This window comes from Andrena cerasifolii, chromosome 1 (assembly GCF_050908995.1).
Source record: "Andrena cerasifolii isolate SP2316 chromosome 1, iyAndCera1_principal, whole genome shotgun sequence".
NCBI lineage: Eukaryota > Metazoa > Arthropoda > Insecta > Hymenoptera > Andrenidae > Andrena > Andrena cerasifolii.
The window spans coordinates 4048185-4058683 of NC_135118.1; positions in this window are offsets into that span (position 1 = coordinate 4048185).

A 10499-nucleotide genomic window follows, 5' to 3' on the forward strand; every position below is an offset into this window, starting at 1 on the left:
AGCACGGAAGCTCGTGTTGATTTTTCGTCGCGAAAGTAAAATCAACCTTTTGCGTATCGGAAATTTGTCCAGAGCACCGGTGCTCTAATTGCTTTTTCATCGCGAAAGTAAAGTAAAATTTTCGATTAGCTTCAATTTTCAGCTGCTTGGTATTTTAGGTCCTAGAAAGGACCTAGCTTGTGGGCCCTAGAGAGGGCCCAGAACAGGGGCCCTAGAGAGGGCCTTCGGCATAGGCCCTAGAGAGGGTCCTAGTCATGGGCCCTAGAGAGGGCCTAGCTCGTGGGCCCTAGAGAGGGTCCTAATCATGGGCCCTAGAGAGGGTCCTAGTCATGGGCCCTAGAGAGGGCCTTCGGCATAGGCCCTAGAGAGGGTCCTAGTCATGGGCCCTAGAGAGGGCCTAGCTCGTGGGCCCTAGAGAGGGCCTAGAATTATGCTAGCTTGGTAGCTAGCTAAGATGTTCTTGCATGCATGCTGTAGAATGTAGAATACGAGTACCTTGTATAAGTGCAGAGAGATCGACGATAATCGTCAGTCTATCTCTCTTTCGATTTCGCTTTCGCGTTCGCGGTTGTCACTAATAGTAGAGTCAAATCATCGTTTCCCTCATTGCAAGCAATGACGGACGCGATGAGTTTATTGAAATGGAGGGTGGATGGGATCGGTGTTTGTTTCGGGATGGGTCACTTTCGTAGGTACCTCCGCGTTGGTGTGCCCGGTTCCTTGGTAACGTTTCTCAAGCATTGCGACTTGCAAAACGATATCAAGCTAAAGCCTACGATCTAGTTTAAGGGTCCAGATCGAGCGAAACTTACATTCAGTGAGTTTGGTTCGGTCTAGACATCTAATCAGAATTTTATTCTCTTTCAGGTAGGTATTTCTTCGATGGTTTTACATGATTTATTCTATTTCATGCATTTCTTCGATGGTTTTGCGTGATTTATTTCATTTCGTCGATTTCTTCGATGATTTTGAACTCATGAACACATGTCTTCCACAAATAATGTTGTTGTTTATATAAATTTTTATGTTAAATAAATTTGTTTGGCGTTAAATAAACCTGAATAGAATAGCAAGCTTAAAAGGCGTATGTGTTCTTGTTTTGTTGCGATCCTTCTTTCTCGGTCGTTGCACGGAATACGTTTATAAAACGATCTTTAAATTGTTACTCTAACAGAATCATTTGTAAATCGCGGGTTTCGACTGACTTCTTGAATTCTAATTCCTACCACACGTAGCGTTACAATCTGTTTCGAGGCTTCATCGGTAACGTTGCATGCGACACAAAAATGGTAAGGTGGTTCTAGGACTCCCCCAAACCGGTGACAGAAAAATGCATTGGTTGATAGGTCTATCCTATACCTCGTCTGTGCTCCCGTAAACGATTCTGTATCGATAAAGTTGAATGCGACCACGGACGAGGTATTCTCGGTTAAATTTATTAAATTTTTTTATTTCACACCTGCACAATCCTTATACATAATTACTTTATAACAAGTATAATTGGAATTATCGACATCAGTACAAGATGTTGAATACATCAACTTCCTTCTCAACATTATTTTATTCTTTTCACATTTCCTTGCATTATTTTAAGGAACTTTTGTTTATTGTATCTTCTTTCCTATTTCTTTAAACGTAATAATAAAATAAACGATTCGAATCTTAATACTCGTTTTCACAACGTCGAAACGATAAGCGATGTGACAGGTAAAAGTGGTGTGCTAGACTGCTTTTAAATACACAGCTTGTCAATTCGATATGTTAGTGGTGATTCTTCATGAGCAAATTTGTTGGTTCGGTTTGTGGTTATCAAAAATTGGGAAAATGGACAGTCTGACTACCGCGTCACGTTCATACCGGCCCTAGAGGTGTTATGCGTCATTCTTACAGTCTTTCCGTAGCAGGGGACCAAATTCTTCTTTTACCAAAAAGAAGATATAGATTTAGACAAAGCGTAGGTAAGATAGGCCTACATTTTAAGGAAGGTTCTGTGCCACCCAGGGGGACCAAGCCGTCTTTGTTTGGCTGAAGTTTTCCCGTTTAGTTAGCACCGTATTGGTAGGAGGCGCTAGGTACATCACACACACATACCTACGTGTATCAGTGAGCACGACACACAACCTTTCGACGTTGGTGAAATGTTACCATGACGACCGTCGTCATTTAGAAATGTTTGGCGCAGACACGAGGAAGTGTCCTCACTTTCCCTGGTTTACCCTTTCTAAGGCCGTCTGACCATGGATTGTCGCGTCAGTGACGCGTATGCAGCAGATAGAAGGATATACAAAGCAATTGAATATATTTTCTTTTCCTAAGAAAAGAAGAAATATTCAGTTTCAATGTTTATCCTTCTATCTGCTGCATACGTGTCGCTGGCGCGACGATCCGTGGACAGGTTTTAAAGTAAACGGTACATTACACGTATACACATACACATACGTCCCGATTCACACCAATTCACACATTCACAGTTTAGTACGCACCTCATTGGTAGGAGGCGCTACAAACTCTGCTTCAACTTTCGTAAGAGGGAAGCTTGGCCCCCCTGACTGCAGGTCAATAGTGCAAAACCATAACAGATAATATGCGCAAAACACGTGAAAGCGCAAACTGGAACATAGCCCGGGCACGGGCGGCGTGACATCAGCCGGCGTGAGTTGTGGAGCAGTGATGCTAGAACCGTGGGTTTTCGCCCACGGGCGCTACCCCCCACTCTATAACCAAGCGTACCCCCTCCTAGCGCCTGTACAGCACCACTCAAGCATACCGGTCCCTCCACCCGTGTGCCTTGCGCGCTGCCTGGCAGGCGCTCTCCGCCTAGAATTTATTTCACCGAGATCCTAGAGCTTGGGTCGCAAACAGAAAATCCGGGGTTCAAATCCCCTGCGACTCTTTTTTTTTTTTTTTTTTTTTAAACAGTTTTTCCCGTGGAAATATATTTTGTGAATATTACATATTATATAGTGCGTTACATATTACTCTACGCAAATTTTAAGGTTGAAAATGCATTTATAACATAACATATTATTCTAATCGTCTCTTTCACCGGTGCTTTCATATTCTTGTACTGCGAAAATATTTCATTCCGAAACTTTGAGATAACCGTTACTTCTGACCGTAAGGGTGGTCTTATACCTGGTCGTTGGGAGTGAGTAAATCTTGACAACGATTTCATGAATATTTCGTTTACTTAATTAATTTTTATACAATAGTTCGGGTGGTATTTTTCAAACAAACAAACAAAACGCAATTCTTTAAAACACCACGCACATTTCAACACAGATATTTGTTTACATACCAGCGGCCATGGCCGTGATGGAAACACCGGTTCCCGTAAGATCACCGAAATTAAACATCACGGGGCGGCGTACTGGGGAAAGATGGGTGACCATATCACCTGTTTCCCGGTGCGTCGCTGCTGCTGGGACCCGAAGTAGAGAGGAGGGAAAAAGGAAAAATGACTACTATCGTTCGTTGGGCAATATAAGCGAAATGCTTGAAACGCCATCCTGTGTGTTAGAAACACACAGGAAAACAAAAAATACAAAATACAAAAATATATATTTGTTTACATTCACGGTATAATAAGTTAGGTGGGAAACAGACTTCGGTGATATTCTGGAATTTTGTTTTTTCGTATGACACTAATCCTGCCGCGTACCATGCGCATCGAATCATCGGTTTAAATATTGGCGCACTGATTTAGTTATGCGGTAGGGAATTAATTTTTAGTGCGTCCTCTCTCTCTGGGTAAGTTCCCGCTGACTCTCCATTATGAATGTGCAATGCTGCAGCTTCTTAATAAAAAATTTTATTTGCCTATAAAAATACACGTCGCAGGGCTGTACTAGCGGCGTACATTTTGGCGGTATAATAGCGAGTGTCCAATTAGCATTGTTGTTATCATTATAATCATGAGGAAATATCCCGTCGTAGACATCGCCTGTTTGCACCCCCCGCTACTTTTTTTTTATAAAGATGTTTATTGCAAGGTTTTTGTACATTCTGTATTAAATAACAGGCTTTAAAAACATTAAAAAAAATATATCTACACATTTTCTTTTTTATAAAAAATATAAACTAATTGTTCCACGTAGTGGAAACTCTTAACTATACCCTAGCGGTCGTAATTCTTTGGTATTGTCAGTTATTGGAGATTATAATTCCGAACAGAATTGCACTTTAGCGACCACAAAAGATTGTGGGGACTTACAAAAAGGGGAAAAAACCATCTACACCAGAAGGAAGGTAAAAAATCCCTTACCCACTCTTACGCCTACCAACTATAAATAAAACTATTCTAAACTTAAAGATAAACTTAGAAGCTAGTATTTACAGAAGAGCGCACGGACAAGTCGACAGTCGAATGCGCCCGTATTATCGGCAGCTAAAGAGAGAAAAACTACTTAGTCTTATAAGGCTAAATTCCTTCTGTTGAGCAGAAATGCGCGGCGGGCGGCTAGTTCCTCCAACTGAACACTGGTGTTCGAAAGCCACCAGAACTTTACGAAGTTTAAACGCCGGAAGTTGTAAGCGTCTGTCTTAGAAATAGCCGTCGGTATAACGACCTTCCGCATCTTCCGGGATTTCGTACTCGCCACATTGAGAGCCAAGGAAAGGACAACGACAGAAGAGGACGAAGATCACCCCGCAGCAAGGACACCAAGGACGACCGGGATAAAGAAGAGGAACCAGGAGTACAAAAGGCATATGTATTAACAGGGAAGGAACTTTATATGTACCTACAGTTGCAGGAAGAGACGAAAGAAGAAGAGGACCACCGAGGCAACGACAAAAAGAAAGACAAGACGAACACGCTGACAGATGTAACGACAACCACACAGACATGGACAACGGACCCAAAACCAGCACCAACCACGAAGGGGAAGGAATACAAGAAGCCGCATACAAGGACCGAACAAGAAGAAGGGTAATATAACCTGCGACCGCCTCTGCAGGCAGTGAGCAGTAATGCGAGCTGTGGTGGTGCAGGTAAATGGCTGTAAGCCATCCTGCTGGGATCGAGCATCCGCTGGCGGCTCTACCTCTTCGTGGTCCCCACTGGACGGCGTTCCGCTTCCCCCCGGGGGTAGATCCAACTTGTCCGAAGACCCGCAAGGCGAGGGCAGGGTTTTTTAGTTTTCACAGCTTGGTTTTTCAATTTAAAAATCTGAAACAATTCTCTAATATGTGCCCTGATAACATAAATGCCTCTGATTTTTTTCAAAATTTTTTATCCCCTAGTATAGGAGAAATTCGGCAAAAACCTGATTTCCTATTTTTGCCCTTTACTACCCTCCGGGTGGAGATACGAAGTTGAAAATTGCCACAAATATTTCTTTTTTAATAAGCTTTCGAATGATTCATCGTGAGTCGAATTCGGTTCAAGGACACATTTGAGCATCTTAACCGGCTACACCCTTTCAGCTTCAAAGGCATCGCCTTAAAGTTGCAAATAAGAGGCGCAGGCCTTTCAAGAGGCGTTCGAAAATTCTGCACCACTTCTCGCTCTTTGATTTGCTCTCCGGAGACGTTACTTTGTGCCATCTCTTTCGACGGCATGTTCTCCTGTTACAAAGCCCAATTTTGTGCATTCTGAAAATTTTCTCCAGATTTTGGCCAATATATCAGGAGAACATGAGGCGAAAAGAGGTATTCTGAATTTAAGGTTCGAAGGCATCCTCGATTCTCTCTCCGAAAACGTTACTTAGTGCCACCTCTTTCCACATCATGTTCTCCTGTTACAAAGCCCAATTTTGTGCATTCTGAAAATTTTCGCCAGATTTTGGCCAATATATCAGGAGAACATGAGGCGAAAAGAGGTATTCTGAATTTAAGGTTCGAAGGCATCCTCGATTCTCTCTCCGAAAACGTTACTTAGTGCCACCTCTTTCCACATCATGTTCTCCTGTTACAAAGCCCAATTTTGTGCATTCTGAAAATTTTTGCCAGATTTTGGCCAATATATCAGGAGAACATGAAGCGAAAAGAGGTATTCTGAATTTCAGCTTCGAAGGCATCCTCGATTCTCTCTCCGAAGACGTTACTTAGTGCCACCTCTTTCGACATCATGTTCTCCTAGTTCATAGCCCAATTTTGTGCATTCTGAAAATTTTTGCCAGATTTTGGCCCAGGTATCAGGAGAACATGAAGCGAAAAGAGGTATTCTGAATTTCAGCTTCGAAGGCATCCTCGATTCTCTCTCCGAAGACGTTACTTAGTGCCACCTCTTTCCACATCATGTTCTCCTAGTTCATAGCCCAATTTTGTGCATTCTGAAAATTTTCGCCAGATTTTAGCCAATATATCAGGAGAACATGAAGTGGAAAGAGGTATACTAAAGGGTGTAGCCGGTTAAGATGGTCAAATGTGCCCTTGAACCGAATTCGACTCACGATGAATCATTCGAAAGCTTATTAAAAAAGAAACATTTGTGGCAATTTTGGACTTCGTATCTCCACCCGGAAGGTAGTAAAGGGCAAAAATAGGAAATCAGGTTTTTGTCGAATTTCTCCTATACTAGGGGATGAAAAATTTTGAAAAAAATCAGAGGCATTTCTGTTATCAGGGCACATATTAGAGAATTGTTTCAGATTTTTAAATTGAAAACCCAAGCTGTGAAAAATAAAAAACGCCCAAAAATGCTGAAAAATGCCGATTGTGTATCGAAGCAGGCTTGGCACTATAATTATATTTTTACTGTAAGTACGTATGATTGTTACTATTGTCCTGAATTTTTTTCAGATATTTAAATTGAAAAACCAAGCTGTGAAAAATAAAAAACGCCAAAAAATGCTGAAAAATGCCGATTGTGTATCGAAGCAGGCTTGGCACTATAATTATATTTTTACTGTAAGTACGTACGATTGTTAATATTGTCCTGAATTTTTTTCAGATTTTTAAATTGAAAAACCAAGCTGTGAAAAATAAAAAACGCCAAAAAATGCTGAAAAATGCCGATTGTGTATCGAAGCAGGCTTGGAACTATAATTATATGTTTACTGTAAGTACGTATGATTGTTACTATTGTCCTGAATTTTTTTCAGATTTTTAAATTGAAAAACCAAGCTGTGAAAAATAAAAAACGCCAAAAAATGCTGAAAAATGCCGATTGTGTATCGAAGCAGGCTTGGCACTATAATTATATTTTTACTGTAAGTACGTATGATTGTTACTATTGTCCTGAATTTTTTTCAGATTTTTCAATTCGGTGCGCCGCAGTTAAAAAAATTAAAAACCGATTTTTTCATCGTTTTTTCCGTGTCAGAGTAACTTATACGTCGAATTGCTTCATGAAATAAGTGTTTTATGCGATCTTCAATGTTTATACGTACAGCAAAACATCACAAGAATTAAAGAAACTGAAAAAAACGAATCATTTGCCTTAAAGTTGCAAATAAGAGGCGCTCCAAAATTCTGCGTCTCTTCGTTAAACAGTCACTGTCTCGAAACATCTGCGCCACTTCTCGCTCTTTAATTTACTCTCCGGAGACATTACTTAGTGCCACCTCTTTCCACATCATGTTCTCCTGTTACAAAGCCCAATTTTGTGCATTCTGAAAATTTTCGCCAGATTTTGGCCAATATATCAGGAGAACATGAAGCGAAAAGAGGTATTCTGAATTTCAGCTTCGAAGGCATCCTTGATTCTCTCTCCGAAGACGTTACTTAGTGCCACCTCTTTCCACATCATGTTCTCCTGTTGCAAAGCCCAATTTTGTGCATTCTGAAAATTTTTGCCAGATTTTGGCCAATATATCAGGAGAACATGAAGTGGAAAGAGGTATACTAAATTTCAGCTTCAAAGGCATCGGCTTAAAGTTGCAAATAATAAGTTGGCAGTCCTCCCGAGTAAGCGCCATCTCGTATCTAATACCTCAACTAAATTTGTCACGTGACTTGCTGTGTATTATCGCCAATATGGCGGAACTCTGATTTGGGAATGTAGTCACGATTTTTCGTTTTTCGTTCTTATATGAGCAGATTTTGCCCTTGGAGAGGTCTCATTCGAAAGAAGAAGAGTCAATGCGGAGCGCTCTGCTCACCGTTTGAGTCACAAAACTCTTTTAGTGACCTAAAAATGCTTGGATTCTGCGGGTATATTTTGTCGACTTTTGCTTTACTTTGGACACTGATATTATCATCATATATATGCGCTCCGCATTGAACCTTCCTCTTTCGAATGAGACCTCGCCCAGCCCCAAATCTGCTCATATAAGGACGAAAAACGAAAAATCCCGAACCCATGTTTCGGGCCAGATTGTGTCGGTATACAGCGCGCTGCATTACCCGTGTCTACCCCCTTAAATTCTGATTTTGTAAAAAAAATAATGAGCTGCGGCACGTTTCGTGATCCCAGAGTGTATCGTTCAAAAGTTTTTAAGCGACAGACAAATACACAAACATATAGAAGCTTTCTGCTTTATATATTAAGATGTACAGATCGCGCATTATAACTTTGCCTCGAAGCGGCCACTGACAAGGACAATATCTGATAGGATTTTGATTTTTGGATATGTTTTAGAGGACCGACAAATAAGAAAAGGTCTTTTTATTTTGGCCTGTTTGCATGCTCAGGGGGGGTGAAACCACCCCTCAAATTTATAAGATTTTCAGCTGTTCGTCTCCGATTGCTTTGGCCAAAAACCAAAGCAATCGGAGGATGGCACCACCTGTTCTCATGATATCAGAAATTAGGAGTAGTTTAAGTCAGTTTAGTGGGTTGGAGTTTGTTTGAAAAATACAGGTCATCAAAGTTTGTATTTTTTGCCTATTTTAGTGAAACCGGGCTGTACTTATGAATTTTTATTTCGGAAACTATTTATCATATTGAGTTCATTCTTCTTTTATTTTAATCTAGAAGGTTTCGTCTATTTCGATAATATTTATTAAAATTGAAAAATCATTTCTGTAACATTGAAGATTATAAATAAATTCTTATTTTGCAAATTTCGTAGCTCAGCGCTGTCCAGCGTTGGAACCCCTCACACGCCTACTTCCCTTTTTAACCTTTTCTTCGTGCAGTGTGCCTTCGTCGTTAAAGGGGTATTACACCCAAGACACTCGTTTTTGAAGGTGATATTTGGAAATTAATTCTGAAAAACCTATCGCACCTACAGGGTAGGGGTTTTGCACACATGTTTAGTAGTGTTAGAACTATCAACACAATTTTTTGCAATGCATTATATTGAAAATTGTACAAGCATAGCAGAGCATAGCATAGCATGGAATAGCATAGCATAACATAGCGTAGCATACCATACCATAGCATAGCATAGCATAGCATAGCATAGCGTAGCGTAGCATAGCATAGCATAGCGTAGCGTAGCGTAGCGTAGCGTAGCGTAGCGTAGCGTAGCGTAGCGTAGCGTAGCGTAGCACACCATAGCGTAGCGTAGCATACCATAGCATAGCATAGCATAGCATAGCATAGCATAGCATAGCATAGCATAGCATAGCATAGCGTAGTGTAGCGTAGCATACCATAGCGTAGTGTAGCGTAGCATACCATAGCGTAGCATACCATAGCGTAGCATAGCGTAGCATAGCATAGCGTAGCGTAGCATACCATAGCATAGCATAGCATAGCGTAGCGTAGCGTAGCGTAGCGTAGCATACCATAGCGTAGCGTAGCATACCATAGCGTAGCGTAGCGTAGCATACCGTAGCGTAGCATACCATAGCGTAGCGTAGCATACCATAGCGTAGCGTAGCGTAGCATAGCATAGCGTAGCATAGCATAGCATAGCGTAGCATACCATAGCATACCATAGCATAGCATAGCATAGCACAGCATAGCGTAGCGTAGCGTAGCGTAGCATAGCATAGCATAGCGTAGCGTAGCGTAGCGTAGCGTAGCATACCATAGCGTAGCATAGCATAGCGTAGCATAGCATAGCATAGCATAGCATAGCGTAGCGTAACGTAGCATACCATAGCATAGCATAGCATAGCATAGCATAGCATAGCATAGCATAGCGTAGCGTAACGTAGCATACCATAGCATAGCATAGCATAGCATAGCATAGCATAGCATAGCATAGCGTAGCGTAGCGTAGCGTAGCGTAGCGTAGCGTAGCGTAGCGTAGCGTAGCGTAGCGTAGCATAGCATAGCATAGCATAGCATAGCATAGCATAGCATAGCATAGCATAGCATAGCATAGCATAGCATAGCATAGCATAGCATAGCATAGCATAGCATAGCATAGCATAGCATAGCATAACATAGCTTCTAGGTGAATTCAAGGCTTAAGCGGTGGCATGCTATGCTATGCTATGCAATGCTGTGCTGGGCTATGCTGTGCTATAAAAGTTGCACAGTATCCACCGAAGCAAGCTGCTGTGCTATGTTATGTTATGTTGTGCGTATGAAAATTTTGAAACCCCACTGCATCCACTGTCAGTTTGAAAGAAGATGCGGAGTAGAGAACGTGTGTGAGCTGGCTGGATCTGAGCTCGTAGTCAACAAGATGAATTGCTAACAAGATGAATACCTTATT